We start from the raw sequence: 19514 nt of genomic DNA on the forward strand, positions 1-19514 counted from the left end.
TGGAGGCTCTACGCATACCATTCCTTTCACAATCTTATAATATATGGATAAATGACTATGCGTGCAAGCAGACGATCATAAATATTCACTGATAAACTGACTGACTTCAACCACATGCACTGAATAACTTCAGTGAATCAAGGTTTCAGCATCGTTTTTGATAAATCATAAAAGTAATCTCGTACATCTAGATTTTACATTTACATCTATACTGCCACAATAAACCCGCTATGACGAGACCAAAAGGAGAATAAATTGTGTATTTACTTTTAAATGTGTTGTCATCTTCCCTCATATTGTATTACAAGTGTCCCCATTCTTGTACACACTCATGTTTACTTCTGCTCACATTCCCCAAAAACCAATTCCACTTCTCTTATCACACTTTGAACCGTAGCTGTTTGACATGCATTAGATGGTTCTGTCCATTCACACTCCATCAAAATAAAAGCCTTGGCCCATCTGTCCATAAATGTCGGGTTATGGATATGATATAGATAATTCTGCCATTCTAGCTTTCTCTGAATTGAAGCAATTTTCCGGTCCCTCCATCCAAAAGTCTATTTCTTTTTTTCAAGAAGAAAGTTTCCCAGATATATTTGTCAACAAGTTGCCTAAAATGAAGAGTCCTTTAAAAAAAAAATGTATTTATGCATATGGAAAATAAGCAATAGTACTAGAGCTTTGTGTAAAACAGTATCAATGAGAAAACTGACAACCCAATATGATATACTGCCTCATTAAATTAACTCAGATCATTTTCATATACAAATATATAAATTTTTTGTTATTGTTAATGATATTGTTAATCTAGGGCTATGTTTCCTAAATTGGTTAAACGTGTTTATGCGTTTTTTTTTTTTTTATTTCAGCTATTTCCTTGTAACTTAATTTAATAAACTGAATTAGTGATCTGGCCACAAGTACAGATGAGTGATGGCACATCTGTAATTGTGGCCACATCATTTGAACAAGTGGGAGTGCTGCACAATTAAAGTGCTGTTTATTTCCATTTCTTTCTTTCTTTTTTTACTCCATTGAATAGTGATCTTTGACTTTTTCAGCTTGTATTCCTCCATGGGCTGACAGATCTCTTTTTAAGCCACAAGTTTTTTGCAAGACTTAAGATGTGCAAGCATCTCCCAGGGCTCACAACTTCATCTTTTCAATTTTTCTTTGCTGGATTTAGCCATTTTGGCAAAAATGGTGATGGGTTTAACTGCGGTTGACCCAAGTGTGCACAGTATGACTTAATCACCCTTATAATGATGGATTGCTTGCTTTCTTCACTGACATTACACAAAATTTGAGGTCCAGTTTAGACTTTTGAAAAAGGAAATAAGCTGAAATGGGAGTTGATTGCTTGCCAGATTCAAGGAACTACAATAGTCGGAGTACTTTTGACAGATTGTCTGTGTGTAAGCAGCCCTTGTCTAAATCTTTCCCACATCGCACTTTCAGTTGTTACATCTGTGCTCTATCACTTATGTTAAGGATATTCTAAAAACATGGTGAAATAGGTGTTGGAAAAGTTCATCTTTTGATTAAGGCTGGAGCCCGGTTTGAGAGTCTCCAGAGTCTCCAAGGGCACAGTTTTTTGCCCTATGTAGTTTTTGCGCAATCTTATAGATAAGACTACACTGAACATTTGTGTGCATCATTTTTCTTTTTACCTTGCCACAGGAACAAATTCGTTTTAAATGGCCATGAATGAGCTTTGTACCACTCTTGTAGCAAAGGCCCTGCAGATTCATCACCTCCAGTCTCTCAGCCTTCCAGCCTTTTTGTTGGCTTCCTCCTGTTTTAATAAATTGCTTCGGTGGGAGTTGCATGAGGCCGTCAATCATTTCCTTCCTCTTTGATCGAAGCTGATTTGGGGGATGAAGAAAAATCACTGTGCAGGGACTCTGGGGTGCAGAGGCGGTACCCTTGGGGTGCAGCTGTGAGCTCACATAGATATTACATCATGTTTATCTAGGAGGGGGTATGGACTCATCCTTGACCATATGTGCCAGCGTCCTGTCGGATGGCTTTGATCTTGACGAGCGACTGCACTCCCGCCTCCCCTGGGTCAAATGCAACTGAAGGCTATAACTTCTCTGAGATTAAAGCTGCTAAATCCCCTTCACAGGGGGCCAGAGATGCTATTGGTTGCCCCTTGACCTTTCCCCTCCCTTATGAGAGATTTTTTTTTTTAAAGACCCTGTTAACCACACACGATAGGGAGGGTTTGGAGGTTGGGGGCTACAGGATGAATTTGAAGCAAAAAGTGATATGAAAGCATCGAATCAGAGTGCAACCTGTCTTCGTTTTTATCCTTTTGCTGCATCTCTGACCATTTCTCGCTGCCAAGGTTATGTTGCCGGGCAACAGCCAAAGGGAAATGGGATTGGGTATGGCAAGGCCAATACTTAATGCCTCACAAGTCTTCCTCACACTTGACAGACACACCTACACACACACACACACACACACACACACACACACACACACACACACACACACACACACACACACACACACACACACACACACACTGCTGCAAATCCCCTGGGATTCTTCTTTACTTTTTTATTTTCATCTGATTCTGAGCCACCTGACTCTTTGGCCTGCCTTTATCCATCTCATACATGGCGTTCTCTCCAACCACTTGTAGTAAAGCCAAAGGGGCAGGGTGGGACTGGGAGGAGGACGCCTCTTTAAAAGTGGAACTATTGCCGTAACTGGTTCGGCCCTTTTTAACTTGCAACCTGGGTATATAAATAAATCCATGATGTAAAAGCTGCATTTAGTAAAAGTATGTTGGGTATACAAAATGTTATAAAAATAATTCCTTTTACTTTATGTTCTCATTCATTTGAATAAATAGTTTATCTTAAAGTTTAAAGACATTTACAAAAGTTAAAAATGATTGTATGAGTAATATGTATTTTATTTACAATATAGTACATGATCTTTCCCTGTCCGACGGTCTGTGAAGGTAACGGAGGTTCCCGGTGAGACGTGAGAAGCTAGAGTTGAGAAAAAAAGCCACTTTTGGGATGCCTGGGAAACAGTGGAGTAAGAGAAGAGTCTCTGTATAATTTTTTAAGACTTCACGCCGTGTTATGTTGATGAGAAGGTCCACCTGATTACACCGGTGATTTGTATAAAGTAATGGTTGAGTTTCAGCATGAAGCTTGTGGACTGTGCTTTTGGAAAAAGAAATTACCTGCAGGCTGCGGTCGGCCAACCACTAGTTTGCAGGGAATCGTTACCGAACAGGATAACGAGAGCGACGGACCCCAGGTAGCACTCTGAGTACCTCTGGCTACGCTGGGAAAGGAGACTTCTGCAGCGGGTGTGAGCCACACACCTGTAACTGTAACCTGTAACTGTAAGCTGCTCTGGTGGAGAACAGGACGATGCAGAACCGGACCGGACGACACTGGTGGGGTTAACAAGTTTGCACAAGGTACCTTGTTTCATTTTATTTTCCTGCTCACTGAGTGAAGTGAATGGACCTGGATTTTTCGGTCACACCGTACACAAGCATTGTTTCAGGCCACGTGGGGTGTATTTAGATGCCGGTGTTCTCAATTTCTGCTGCTTTGCCAAAAAATGCTACCTAATGTTTTTCTACCTTTGTAGAGCTACAATTTTACTGTGTTTTACTCCCTAAACCACTTCCTTTTCCCCCAAGTGGTCCTTGTCGCTTGCCAGGCGGTCATTGTAAAATGTGTTATTAATAACCTGCCTGGTTAAATAAAGGCAAATGACTGAATGAATATCAAATAAAGCCATAGAATTGTTTTTTTTCTCTTTATCGTATAATGTTCACAAAGTGTAATGCAATTCATGTCATGGGTCGTGTATTTTGAAGGATCAAATACTCAACATCCCATATTATCAATTTTACATCGTGCCAGAAATGATGGGCGTGGCAATCAAACTTTGAAAATCGACTGTGCGCATGTGCGGAACCACAAAGTAGCATTTTTTTCGGCAGGTAGCAGAAATTGGCAGAACACCGGCTTTAGGTTTTAGGAGTAGTTATCCTATTTATTTTGTTTTGTTTATGACACTGTGAGAAGTGATCTGTGGCTGATGTGTTGTGTGGTCGATTTACATTTCTGTTGACACCTGAAAGAAACAAACACTTGCACTTTGTTTTGTTATTTTATTTCATTTTTCTTTATTAAAAGGAGGGTTTGGTCCATGCTTTACTTGGTGTCTGGTGTTAGTTACAGTAAGGGCCTGATTTACTAAGATCCTAAATAAAGAGTACTAAATTGCGTGTGCACTGAAAAAGTTTGCGCGTGCTGTTTGCGGGTGATCAACTAAGATTGCGTGCGCAATTGATAACAGGTGCAAACAGCAGTATTTAAATGAGGTGTTGCGTGTCTTAAGGTTTGCGAGCGCAAACTCTGTGCCATGGAGAGTGGATGGAAAGCACAGTCACAAGTCACAAGCGCAAAATGAAATTTGACGAGTTGGAGTTAGAGACATTAGTGGAAGAGGCAAATAAACACATTCATGAACTACAGCAAAGAAATTTAAACATTACCAAAAGAAACGCAATATCGGAGAAAACCTGCGATAGAATAAATGCAGTTGGTAACACAAAAAACGGAAAAACGTCTGTTTTTTCATATTTCAATTTTAGGCACAGATCAAAAATACGAAATAGAAAAACGGGCCACAGGACCGAATTTGATTTTAATATTTACCGTAATTGGTCGGGTTTGCGTGACCCGGCGGTGCTCGGCATGATCTGAGGAGAAAAAGACATCAGACACAGAGCTGGAGAGCGCTTTGATTCATCTATTTATGAGTTAAGTTTTTATTCAGATGTCCACAGTATATTGCAAATATTATATATTATATAGCAAACACTGACAGTAAATGTGTGACAGACGGGACCATCATATGGCCGAAAGAAGAGAAGAGAAGTGTTCAGAACAGCACAGAGCGCACACTAAAGGCTGATTTATGGTTCCTCGTCACACCAACGCAGAACTGACGGCGTAGGCTACGCGGCGACGCACTCAGGCTTGGTAAATCTCATTGCGCGTGGTAAATGGAGCAATTTGCATCTTCCCCTCCCAGTATTTAGGATTTCTGCCGGGTACGCCCCATATTGATTATTCATCAGGGCAAAAGTACTAACTGAATTGCGTGTGCAATTTTGCGCATTTCAGAGACGCAGTCGTCTTTGCACGCTGTTAGTAGATCAGCTGGCACTTTGGTTTGCGGGTGCTGTCAAGTTTGCACACGTTTTTACACACGCAAACCTTTAGTAAATCGGGCCCTAAGTTTCAGGTTTTCACATTTGAGTATTAAGAGTTACTTCCAAATATACTGTCCTGTGACCCAAATAATTAGAAATAGATTTAATTACAAGTTTTTAGTATGAGAGTACACTGTAAAACAACCCAGAGCCCACTCAAGTAATTTAGGAGTAAACAAGGACTACAAACTAAAAAAAAAGAAGCTGCAAAGACAGCGCCACGTGAAAAAGATGCTATACTGAAGTTTCCAGTATCAGGACTTAATAGTCCTTACCTGGTGTTAAAACTGGATAAACATAGCCTCAACAACAATTGGTGGCATATCAGATGTCATTTGTTGAGCAAAAGTGTTATTTCATTTCATTTGTTTATTTCCCCCCATGACCTTTACATCCAGGCCAGGCATACCTCGTGATTCGGTAACTTGTAGAACCATCAGCAGTAGGAATTTGGAATAATATTTTCTGTGATTATTATCAGTCTTTTTTAGATTATTGTGGAAAAACTATGCCCCTCCTTTACGTTAAACTGTAATACAGAGGAATTCATAGTTATCATGGTAACTGGTAATAAACCCGCATCATCACCTCTTGTCAACAATGCTCAACAGTTAATCGGTTTCTGCCAAACATGACTCTAGTCATTATTTTCAAACATCTCTAAACTCTTAAACTCTTACAACTCCATAATAACTCAAAATGAGCTTCTCCATATTCATTCTTTTTATGCTTCTCTTCCTGTCTCAATTGTAGTGGTGATCATTGTGTGTACGTGCGTGAGTGTGTTTGAGTTTTAACTGCTGGCTGCAAAATAAATTGGGACTGTAAAGATATCCTTGATGAACTGCAGGTATCTTTAAAGAGAGAAGGGTCTTTATCCTGGCAACACAAACAAGTCACAGTAATTGAATTATTTTTTCCAACAAAAGCAGTGGACCTTAACATTTACTAACTTTCAGTTCGGTTTAATTTGACTGAATCGATCATTTAATATGCTAACAGTAGCTTTAGCTCTTGGCAGTTTTTCTGAGCACTGGATTTGCTGAGACTTCCACTCTCAGGAAGATTGGTAACTCTGTCTTGAATGTTTTCCAGTTGTAAATAATCATTCTTATTGCAGATTGAATAACTACAAATTGTTTGGAAACCAGTATAGTATAACTCTTACCAGAGTGAGGTGCAGCAACAGTTGCTTCTCTAAGGACCTCGTTCGTGTTTCCTCCTGGCAACAAACTCCTGAATGCTCCAAACTTCTGCCATAAAGGTGGTCACACTCATTAATAATGGAGTCCTGGAGTTGTCGATGTTGGAAACAGATCCACCTTGAAAAATAACCAAACAAACAAATATAGAATGAGAAGCTTAAACTGCAGAAGTTAGAAGTTGTCTTCCTGATATGTTTACATTGTTAAAGGGTTTAGGACCAAAACCTTCTTTTCCTAAACTAAAACTTTTCCTTCTACCAGGAAAAAAGCAACAAAAAGAGCAAAAAATAATGTAATTAAAATCAACCTGAATGAATAAACAAATAGTCATGCACTGGAGAAAACAATTTTTCCCTTCAAGGAACATGGTAATCAACAAAATGCTATTAAGATAACTCAGCATTTGAATATGGACAAACTTCAGTTTTTTTTTTCTATTTCACATTGTTAGGATATATTTGAGATTAATGTAAATGTATATAAACTTAGCACAAAAAGTAAGGAACTATTTCCCTTTTAAATGGTAACACATTAGTAAGGAACATGTATTTCTGGGATGAGCAGCAGAGCTGAGTGGGTTGATCCCATGAAACATTTGCTAAATCTTAACTGCCAATGCTAAACAACTTTGACTCCCATTCGGTGTTTGGTGGATTGGATGATTGAAGTTAGAAGAAACAACACATATTGGCAGTTCAACAATGTATTCGTTTAACAAACCGGAGCCTCAGTAGCGTGTGGAAGAACCAAACAAAGCCACGACAGCCCGGCACCTCCTCCTCACGCTGGTCGTCAGCCTGGTCACACACTGCTGTGGGACGCCATCCCATTCTTCATCCAGTGTTTGTCACAAGTCAGCAAACGTGGTTAGGTTTGTCACTCTGGCACGAACAGCACATCCAAGCTGATCCCAAAAGTGTTCAATGAGCTTGAGGTCAGGACTGCTGGCAGGCCATTCCAGCCTCTCCACTCCCAAATTCTGGAGATAGTCTCTGATGACCCCGCCATGTGTGGGTGAGCGTTGTCATCTTGGAGGATAAAGTTCCTTCCCAGACTATAGAGATATTGGATTGCCACTAGTTGCAGAATGGCGTCTCGGTATCTCTCTGTATTGAGATTGCCTCAAATGATGACGAGCCTCGATTTTCTAGTGGGCACAACACATATACTCAGCTCTGCTGCTCATCACTCAAATGCATGTTCCTTACAATGTGTTACCATTTAAAAGGGAAATAAACCGGTTTTCCAAGAGAGATTTATTGCCAAGAAGCATTGTTAGAATAATCACAAATTTCCTTACTTTCTTGTGCCAAGTTTATCATTTTATTTATATAAGCCACATCCGCTCTATTTTTAAAAAAATAATTAAAAAAAGATATACAAGCCGCACCTGCATACAAGCCGCATCCGCTCTATTTAAAAAAAAAAAAAGATATGCAAGCCGCAGATATTTATGTTGTTAGATTAGATATTTACTACAAGTACAGAAGGATTTTGAACTGTAAATGATGTACATGTTTGTACCTAAATAGATCCTTTCCTAACAGTGTCTTTTAACACGGCAGCAACTTTGCTGATTAAAACGGGACAGAACCAAGAGAAAATAACTGGTATTTATTTATCTATTTATTTGTTTGAAATCTGCTTCTACCTACTTCTATCTGCTAAAGAAGAAGTAGCGTATTCTTCTTTGCATTTATTTTGTCTTAGTTTTGATTCTAATTCCCGTTAGAGCGCCCCGAGTGGTGGAAGAAAAATTCACAGAATAGCTGCACCTTTGTATAAGCTGCATGGTGGAAAACCTATGAAAAAAGTAGCGGCTTATAGTCCAGAAAATACGGTATATATATAAGATCCCACAATCCCCCAGCAGTGGCTATATTTTATCTGGGAATTTAATCCCTTTTGATCCTGCTTTCAGTTTATCTTTCTCTGCCACTTTCCTAAATGATGACGATGAAGATGCTGAAGAAAACTAATATGTTCAAGTCTTAAAAATGCTTTTCCGTCGTATTTTTGCCAAATCATCTATGCAACTATCCAGCATGTCAAGACAATTTGAGAGAAGTATCTTTGTGCAGTGAGTTGCTGCAGTGCAGCTGAACATGGAAGACTAAGCTTTGAATAAAGATCAGTCATTTCACTCTGCCACTGCTGTGAAATTAGTCTAGTCATTTATGACTGCAGTTAAGGAGATTTGAATATAATAAATTGCCGATTTTTAATGCTACAAGATTAATATTATGGTTTCAACAACTCTGGCGTTATCACAAGTCTTATGGGCTATGGTTTGGTGTAAAAACATGAAGCAGTTCAGTCTCTTCTTCTGCACAAAACATACTCAAACCAATTTCATTCATTAATCATCTAGAGTAAGTTGCACTGCGTGAGCAGATGGGGAATTCAATTTAGTGCAGTGGAACATCAAAAAGATGCAGAGCCGTTGCTGAGAAACAAGCCTGACACATTTCATCCCTCACTTGATGCTGTTGTGGATTTATTTATTAATTTACTTTTATTCCTCCCTGCTTTCAATGCAGGTAGCTAATTTGTCTGAAAGCTATGTAGAGAGAAGATTAGAGCAGGAAAGGGGAGCACAGAGACCTCATGGGCACAAGACAGCAGGGTAAACAAGCTTCAAAGCCCCAGCAGAAGCCTCAGACTTGACCCAGGGTAAAGAATGACTCATTAATTACCTACTAGGCAGCATTTGGGGTAATTACACCAATCACCTTGGACTTTATCACCATCAACTTTACATACACTACAAGTGAAGGTAGCAGCATGTGGTATTTGGAGACCTCAATATTAATCCAGCATCCTTGCATAATTTTAATCTTCCAAATCCAGCAGTTTGCAGGGAATTCAGGACCAAAGAGCTATTTTCGCGTTTCTGAGCAAGGTTACATGGATTCTCCTTGTTTTAAGCCTGCACCTAAAAGCTGATAGTGCTTTTACAAAATAACAAAGTATTCTTGAAATTGAAGTTACTAAACACGATTGGAGTTAAGAGCTATGGCAGCTTTCAGCTTTTGTTGGAAATGAACCCTTTTCAGGAGCAGCCTCCCTGCCCCACTTAGATCAGATAAACAGTGTTGTACAGTATACTCGAGGCACTTTCTCAGAAATCCATCAGAGCGCTCTTATCAGTAGAATAAATCTAACATGTATTACATGGGTAGAATACCATATCCTTGTTCAACTGCACACACTCATCCTACATTGTACTATCAGTTTGATCATGTAATGAAAAATCAACACCTTAAAAGGTGTTGTAATGTTCCCGCCTCCTGCCACGGATCTCACTGTTGAGCCCATCATGCCCTCCATCGGTTTCTTGGTCATCTAATGATGGATAACTGGGCAGCAGATGTTTCAGGAAGTAGCCCATTGATAACAATCCCAGGGGAGCCCCCTGATTGGAGTTCATTAGGCCTTCCTTTGTCCCTCCAGGCCATCCATCACAAGCAAAAAGTGGAAGCTGCCCTTGAGTGTCAGCATCTAAAAGGGTGGGGAACGATTGATTTTTATAGACTGGTACAACAAAAATATATGCATACACTTCTGCAAACTAATTTCAACAGAATCAGTTGTAGTGAGAAAATAAATATTATTTTTACCCAGTCCCCTAGGTTGTTGCATCCAGACACTTTACTCATTAAACCTTGTTGATTTCACCACAAATCTTTTATGGAAGGAGCGATCATGCATGGTTATGGGTAATTCCCGGATTAGGTTTCTTGTCATGCACAGACCACTCTACACAAAAACCTCCCAATGATACATTGGTGTATGACTGCAACACTATCAAAATTCAAAAATGTGGACAAACATCCCAGTCCTAGGTTTCCTGGTGAGTCTGGGCTCTGTGATCTTTGTAGTCATAGCAACATGTGCATTAAGCTTGACAGTTGAAGCAAAAAGGACAAAACTGCATCTATGTTGCATAATATTTCCACACATGCCATTCAATGTCAAATCTGCAGTGTGCAAAAAGAGCATAAGTAAATAAATTACATTACAACTGGATTGGGCCTGTTTGGTAAGTAATGCTGCTTCTGCTCGGCGTGATCTCAAGTCCCAGCTGGTGCGTTTCAGCGGCAGGTCTTCTGCATGCTGCCCGTTCAGCTGGATTCACAAGATTTACATGCAAGTTTTAAGGTCCTGTGAGCATAATCGAATGATAATCAGCTCATTTAAAGATATATTTCACCAAGTTTTGCCGTTTATAAACTTAGAGGGTTGCGTCCCAAAAAATTACTTCTTAGCCTCTTCGTGTTTGCCACTTAAATCTTCTGTTAAAACTCCCCAAATTATATTCCTGCAACTGCTTACTGCCAGCTCGGTCTGCCAGTTGTATATTAACATGACTTGGCTCATACCTTTAACTTGAGCTAACCGTCATTGTGAATTTGTGCTATCTAATAAATCGAATTTCGGTGATTTATTGGCTGATTGTTCCAGAATCACCTCTGATAACAGATTTGTCCTCGGTGTTGAAATAATGTGGTATATTCATGCTAAAACAAAGCCTGTCATCTTCATTTGTGGTCTTTGCTTTTGGTTAATTGATTACTGATGTCGGAAGAAATCAGATCTAAATTGCAACTCCTCAAACTATTTTTACTTTATTTACAGGTTAGCTGTGGTCTGCTGAGGAGATTTTGAACGACTGTTATGATGCACTGAAAGATGTTGACGCCATGGTCAACCTATCGCGAAAATTGCAGAATGAAATTCCGGTATTTAACATTTTTTATCAAAACTTTTAATTTCAATATTTCTGAAACGATTGAAGACTGGCTTACTCTCCTCAAACCACTGACTGATTCGTATTCAGGGATATAGAGGGTTATAATATCATCCTTAACTCATGAGCTTTAAACAAGTTGTTTCTGCAGCTCAACATGTAAGGGGAGCAATAATTATTTTACTCTTTTTTAGGGCTGTTCGATTAATCGATTTTAAATCGTAATTAAATCGTAATTATGTAATAAGAACGATGTTAAAATGTGAAAATCGTAAAATCGATTTTTCAAAAAAAAAAAAAAAAAAAAAAAAAAAATTTTTTTTTGCCGGTATTGTGTTCCTTGCAAAAAACTTGCAAATGTGAATAGCAAATGTAATGACTGACATTACACACCTCTACCTCCTTCATGGGTTGCATTATTATTTAGCATGCAAAGACCCAGTTTAGTTTAATTATAAAATGTCTTGTTTTATTTAATTGGAAATATAACTTACTGTATGTTTGCAAGTGCTGATTTGCTGATTTTTTTTTTCAGAGATAAAACTTTATATATATTTTTTTTAACTTTTTTTCAACTTATTTTACAGAGTTTTGCACTTTATTCATTCATTTTTGGTTTAATAAGAGCTAAGTTTGCACTTAAAGCCCAATGGGGCAAATGTTCAATAAAAAAACAGCATATTTGAAATCATTTCTTTGCCTTTTGTCAATTCACAAAATAATCGTAATCGTAATCGAAAATCGGATTTTGAGAGAAAAAAATCGAGATTTTATTTTTGGGCAAAATCGAACAGCCCTACTCTTTTTGAATTTATATAAATTTCATTTGTCTGTCGAAGTTTTTACTCGTGGATTATAAAATGTATTTCTTTTTTAATTTAACCCTTGCAAGGCGCAAAGGGATAGACGACCTCTCTAAAGAACTGAGGGCCTTCAGTCTGGCTTGGGTCATTTTGAACCGAGCATTCCTGCCTTGCGAGGGTTAAAAAAATGTAAAGATGGCAACAAATTTTTCATATTTTACTGTGGTAAGCGTTTTAATTAAGTTGAGTGACTAGTTTGATGTGATTTTTTTATTTGGCATGTTTCAACCATAAATATTGCATAATGTGTGGAGCTGTAACTAAACCAGCATTTGATAAACAAATCATGCACTGAATGCACACCAGTGTTGTTAATTAATCATGCCTAACATTAAAAATTTATATTAAAGATGCCAGAAGACAAGGCACCCATTATTAGGTTTACTTTATAGTTGTTTTGTTTCAGTTACTTTAGTTTTTTTTCCACCTCTGGCGTTTAAAGCCCCCCTGTCAGCCGGGAGGGGGGCTTAATGGCAAATTCGTAAAAGTAAAGTTAACCTTTCCTGTTATGCTGTGGTGGCCGTGATCTCCCTGTTACTTTTGCGACTGCCCCTTAAGAGAATCCCGTCACACTGCTGCACTTAATTTCCCAGTTTCGTGTGGTCGGCTGCTTATCAAAGTCTGAGCTAGTGAACCTTTAACTAGTCAGGTAAAGCCAACTTTTGACCGTAGAGATTACGTGGGTGAGCGGTTAACCAAGAATTGGTGTTTCTTGAATGATTTGACCTCTCGAATTAATCATAAAGGAAAGCTTTTGTCAGAGGTGTTGAATGAATGTGATCTGAATAACTGGATAATAGGCTGCTTTGTTGCCTCATGCATTAAGTCTAATACCCTGTTTCAGAACTGATCGTCTGTCCGTTTCCTTTTGAGCAAACATTTTGAGTGACAATACCAAATGTTAGTGTCCCGCTGATCATGTATTGAAGATGCGCCACAGGAAAGACCCTTAAAATCTCTCTCCACTTGGAGATCTCCAATACTGCTGCTGTTTGTATTTCTAGCAGCGGTGTTTCGACGCGGTGCAGCGGGGTGCAAAAAGCATTCAGCGCTAAAGGATTGGAGAAGCTCTGCAGTCGTCCTGAATTTAAATGGGATCAGGGCCGTACATACACATAGCTGGTTACAGAACCAGATACGACGTACAATAGTTCAGTCTGCTCTTTTCTCTCTAGTCCTAGCCTCTCTTTTTCTCGTGGCTGTTTTTTGCTGCCTCTCTATCACCCTGCTTTACACACCTTGTACATGTAAATTTAAATACACGTCCAAGAGCATGCTGTTACTTATTTTTTAATCCTATTAAAACCTTTCTCACACATCTCTGGTCTTTCAACATATCTGGCAGTTCTCCACTGCTCTTTTATTTCCCAGAACAGAGGCTTGTGATAAAGAAAATGTTTTCCTTTTACCACCAATCATGCTGTCAAAATTACCTAAACCGGCAAACGCACTTTCCTCTCTTCTAGACGAGCATGCCTTCTTGTTTCCTTGCCCAATTCCAAGTTTCTAAAACACTGAGAAATGAGCTAAAGAAATCACTTCGGTATACGTGCAGTGATGCAATCGGGCAGGTTCACAACAAAACTTCGTGAGCATTCTCGTCCCTCGCTCTCAGCTTATTGTTTGTTCTTTCTCATACACACACATGCCTGCTCACAGCCTTTCAAACATTTATTTTCTTTGCCTCACAAGCTCAAACTGTGAAGATAAAGCGGCTCAGAATGTCACGTTTCACCTAACAGCCTGACAGACGGAGGGAGCGGCACCGCTGCAGTGCACCGGAGTGATAGATCAAGACCGGTGTGCCAGATTAAAATAAATGGAGGCCAGAGAAGGTTTCCAGACATCTGGGATCATATCTGATGAAGCTGGCCACCTGATGGACCAGATGCCTGGAATATGAAATGTGATGAGGATGGTGGGTTTGTTTGTGCTACCTGCACGATATTAGAAGGCCCTGGTCCTCTCATGGTGCTCCCATTTGACGACCGTCCTCTAACACAGAAGGATATTTCTAATATTCGGTTGGACCAACTCTAGCTCCGAAGAAAACATTCAGAGTGGCATATTTTACTTTTAGCAAGATTTTATACTGATGTTCTCAGAGGTTTTTGCCACTTACCAGCACATCCCAACGATGCTCAGTGGGGTTCAGTATGAGGACTGGACTTAAAGAAACTGGTCCTTCAGAATATTGAGGTAGTCTGCTGATCAGATTTTGAAATGTATCTATTTTTTTGTACACTTTAAGCATATAACCTTGACCTGACCACCTAAAGCAACTCAAGATCATTAGAAAATAAACAGGCTTGCACCGTAGGCACAAGGCATGATGTACGCATCACTCCGATTGCCACTTACACTTTAAAATAATTTCTTTGCTCCAGTGCTCAATGTTTATGTTCCCTGTAAACAGAAGTCTTTCTTTTAGTGAATTGTGTCAGTGAAAAGTCGATTTTCTTGAGGCTACACAGCTGTTTAAAGTCAATATCTTGTTCTGGTTCTTTTCACACGGGTCATGGAAATGCTCTGACTTTTACGATCAAACATTGTCGTGAGTTCTTCTGGTGATTTTCTTTGAACTTCAAACTTCCTTCCCCCCATCTTCATCTGTGCTGGTTCACCACTATCCTTCCTGGTTCCAATGATGCATTGAAGAGCTCTTTACACAGTTTTAGTAGTTTTGGCTATATCTAGAGTTATTTAAATTAAAAAAAAAAAAAAAGATTTTTAGCTGCAAATCAATCATTTGACCCTCCTAAAACCAAGCAGAAATATGTTCCGTGAACAAATGATGCATCTTTTCACATACTTGGCATTGAGGCATTAGTCACTGCAGACCTTTTGTAATGTAAGACTCTTGTCTCTTTGCTTAATCAGATTCAAAAGGTGATTTTTGTCATCAGTTTGTTGTTTCACAAAGATGATGCCCATTCCACCGTTTTATTTGATAAGAAAAACCTACATGGAAAAACTATTTTAAGAGCTAAATACCTTGGCATTGTGAAACAAAGGCTACCTTAAAATGACATATTACAATACTTTTTAGTTTTCTATTAATGCTATCTCTCAATGTCCTACAACAAATAGAGGAAAAAGTATTGAATTTCTCAGCTGTGTTGGAAAAGTTATGGAGCCACATATTAAAATGTGCATTTGTAAGATACTTATCCAAGTTTAAAATAGCAAATGTGTCTCTTATGGTGATTGCAGATCTTGTAGAGCTGTCTGTTCAAACAGTGGAAGGGTTACAAGACTGAAGATGCCTGGTTTTAAGAGAGGGACAGACATTTGTGTCTGTTTGAGCCATATGGACTCTAAAGAACATTAGGTTTACATAATACCCAATAAAGAATAATTGCCCTGTAAGAGAGATTACAGCAGGATAAAGAAACATGATTGTGGGTGATTGGATAAAAGGGATTACTGATGAAGTATGAATCTGCGTTTGGTAAGGAGGTGGTATAAGAAGTTGAGTTTGATCCAAGATCAATGAAACATGTAAAAAAAAGATTTCCAAGTCAGCGATGAGGATGCTTTTCAGATAAAGGACCAGGATGGACGGCAGTCATTAATTCTACTATAAATCACAGATGTACGTAGACGTTTTGTACTCTCTTCTTATTCCATCAGTAGGTCTGGTGATAAAGTCATTTTTCAAGATTATAAAGCATCTTGCTACAAAAACACCAGCAAACAAACTAACGTTACACTCTTCTTCAGGATAGGCATGTCTACTTGATGACATGGAGTCTCAATCTGAAAACTTATGTTGGTAGGCTAAGCAAACGAAGTTGGAACAAATCTAATAACTGAGAAATATTGTCTTCTACTTGTGGATATCATAGTGGAGCAAAAGTGCAACAAAATACTAACTGGGACTCACTGTGTTGATTTATTCCTGTTTTTTCTCCCCTTGTAATTCATCTTAACGTAATTTTTCTAATGCCATTTTTCTTTAGTATGCTTTACAGAGCCAGAAGGTTTGTCTCCCCCCGTGAGCGTGGTTGATATTTTGTCATTTCTCACCACCACCTCAGTTGGAAGAAATCCTCCCATCTTTTATGTGTTGTTTTGTCCTTGGCAGAGACATCCAGACCCAATTTTGCTGCAGTTGTGTGGCTTCAGTGGTAACAACCATTCCAATCTGCTGCCCTTTCGTAAGACGGTAAAGGTGAAATAGGAGAGAAAAGATCCAGTGAGGTATTTTGGATACGGAGGGATTATTCTACACTTATACAGTAATGTATGTAATTTGAAACAGACGCTTTATACACGGCATACACTCATGGTTTATCAAATGTGGCAACAAAAGGCTCGCTGTTTTCTTCCAGTGTACTTAAAGTTCCATTTTGTCACTCTGTCTTAATTATCTCTGATTAAAACAAAGTCCATGTCCGTCAATTATTCCGTGCTTCCTTTGGTTTGTGTCTGCGGCAGGATTCATGGGGGTCCATGCTTTTATTTATTTATTTTTTAATTTCCTTGCATGAAGTAGTAGACATTTAATCCAAACAACTTAATTAGCAGGGAGATAGCATCGGTGTAAATGAGGCTAATGGAATAAACACTGTCCTAAAAGAAGAGATTAGCAATTAAGCTATTAAGCTTTTCATGTGGCACAGTAATGAATACAACTCCTGCTCGTATGCTTGTTTGTGTGCGTGCAACGTCTTTTGTTTGCTGTTGAGAAATAATGACCACTCGCTTATTTGTTTACCAGCAGTTGTTTACTCAGGAGCCGTGTGGTTATTTTCTAACAGCCACAATGATGACATAAAGTGTGCAAACTATCTTACACTTTCAGTCTTAGAATTGACGTTGTTTACATTTAACTGGGAGAGTCTACGGTGATCACACTGAGTTCATTGTCTTCTCTGTATACTGTTGTGAAATGCAGCTGATTTAAACAAATGGTTGAGGTTATGTGTGCTTGTGCGCATGTTTGATTAAAAGCAGGAAGTGTGCATGCACTGCATATTTACTTTTGCACACATGTGTAAAATGACACTGTATATATTACTAAATATACACATGTGTCCCAGATATCGTGTGCTTTGCAGTGCTGAGACCAAGTGGAAGCACTGTGTGTTACTTTCATGCAAAGAAAAGAAAAAAAGCACTGTATTTGCACATGTTTTGGTGCAATTCATCTGCTGATGGTTGGAGAGCAGTGGGCTCAACAGCAAGCAGGACACATGGCGTAACCCCCTCCCTATCTGTCCAGCAGCAGCCATAGAAGTCATTAACCCACTGGCCCTCTGACCAGATGAGCTGAGGAGGAGGAGGATTTGGGTGTGGACCATGTTTCTCTCAGGATTTGGCCTCAGCCTATAAACACATCTGTTATTAAGTTATAAAAATTAAAGAAAATGTCAAATAAATGTTCCATAAGATGCTGGTTTCCATTTCCAGCTGAGCAAAAACCACAAGGTTTTGGATAGCTGGTCTGAACCAGGATATCTATTGCCTTGTCATGTGATAGATTACATCATTAACACATTTAATTTCCATGTTCTTCCTGCACATGTGGCTTTTCTCCAGGACCTACAGCTTCGTCCCATTGTCCAACATAATACAAATAATTAATAACAAAAAAACACTTTTGGAGTGTAAAAAAGAGGGTGCATGATTGTTTGTCACATGTCTGGGTGGCCACTTGATAAACGGGCTGCGTGTCCTAGGAGTAGCCTGTATCTTGCTCAGCAACAGCCGGGATACAAACAACAGTTTTGCTCTACATACATCACTTAAAGATATAACCACAGGAGGAGATACAGATGGGAAAGATGGATACATCTACTGTCATCTTGGTTTATGATGTCACAAACCCTACAAATCTGAACCAATCATTGACTTTGGTGGCTCCAAGCAGAAAGACCAGGTTGTGTAAACTTAAAGTTGCTTAGCTGGAAGCTAATTCAGACACTCGGATACATGCTTTCAAGCACTAAACAAATAAATAAATAGTATTTTCCTTTTAAAATGGTAGTAAAATTTTAGAATTAAAATGTTTTCTCATTAATTAGAGATTTCCAGGAAAAGCCATGAACTGAGCTGGGAGGGTTCTTGTGACTTGGCAAGGAGGGACCTTTATAAGTTTCATCTTTACTTGTAGCCGTTTAGTTTAGGTGATCTCTGCTCTTTTAGAGCATCAGTGACACTTTGGTATTTTTTTAGTTTGACAATTCTGGACAAATTGGAGCTCAACGAGTATCATTTTCAGAGGTAATTTTCTCCTAATCACTGCGAGCAACAAATATCAAGTTAGGCCCTGTCCCAATACTATCACTACCCCTAGTTTTCATCCCTACCCCTACATTTTGCGCGTTCCCGTGAGGGTAGTGGTGTCCCAATTCCTCTTTCTACCTAGGGGTAGTGAAGAAAAGTAGTGCAGTGGCTATGAATCTTTCCCTACGGATCGAGTGTTTTCGGATGCTCACTAGTTTGATCTAGGGACAGAAAAATTTCCCAGAATGCTTTTCGTCGTCATTTGCGGACTGAATAAAAAAAAAAAAACATGGCGGACATTTCTTATTTTTTAGTGAATAAAATCAATATTTTGAGTTAGTTTCTGCATAAAAATGCGTTTTGATTACATTTCTAGCGAGAAATATATATTTTACTTTCATAATATTCACTCAGTGAATGTAAATAATCACTCGCTTGCCCGTTGTTGCGAAGTCTTTTTCAAACCTCGCCAGAATAAAGGTTGATTTATGGTTCCGCGGTACACCAACGCAGAGCCTACGGCGTAGGTTACGTAACCTACGCCGTAGGCTCTGCGTCGATGTTACGTGGCGACGCGCGCCGTACGCCGTACCCTACGTTACACTATGTGCAAGCTGTGATTTGATCTAGGATTTGAACTTGACTTGCTGCTTTAAAGCAGGGTTAATATTTGTTTTTAAGGTTCTGCAATTGAACAAACTATTGAATTGTTTCATATTTATCCAAGAATATTTCATATATGAACAAATTACCTTGAATTGTGCAGAGATTGCTCTAACTAGAAGACATTAGTCATGCACCGGTTGCCGGGAGTGATGTCATAAGGGGAAAAAAACAAAACAAATGCAACATGAAATAAACCCGTGTAAATGAGTCATGCATCTGTATGAGTTGAGAAGATTGTGTTGTTACGTGGTGGAGCACACAGAATCCTGCACTCTTGGTGTGTGCATATGTTTGTGTTATATGCATTCATGTATGGAAGCATGTGCTTATCTGAGCTGTCAGGGGTTTATTTTATAGCACTGTTGTCTATGTGTGTGTCCTGTCTGGATTCATAGAGTGTGTGTGTGTGTGTGTGTGTGTGTGTGTGTGTGTGTGTGTGTGTGTGTGTGTGTGTGTGTGTGTGTGTGTGTGTGTGTGTGTGTGTGTGTGTGTGTGTGTGTGTGTGTGTGTGTGTGTGTGTGTGTGTGTGT

The sequence above is a fragment of the Cololabis saira genome, chromosome 10, assembly GCF_033807715.1.
Source record: "Cololabis saira isolate AMF1-May2022 chromosome 10, fColSai1.1, whole genome shotgun sequence".
NCBI classification, from domain to species: domain Eukaryota; kingdom Metazoa; phylum Chordata; class Actinopteri; order Beloniformes; family Belonidae; genus Cololabis; species Cololabis saira.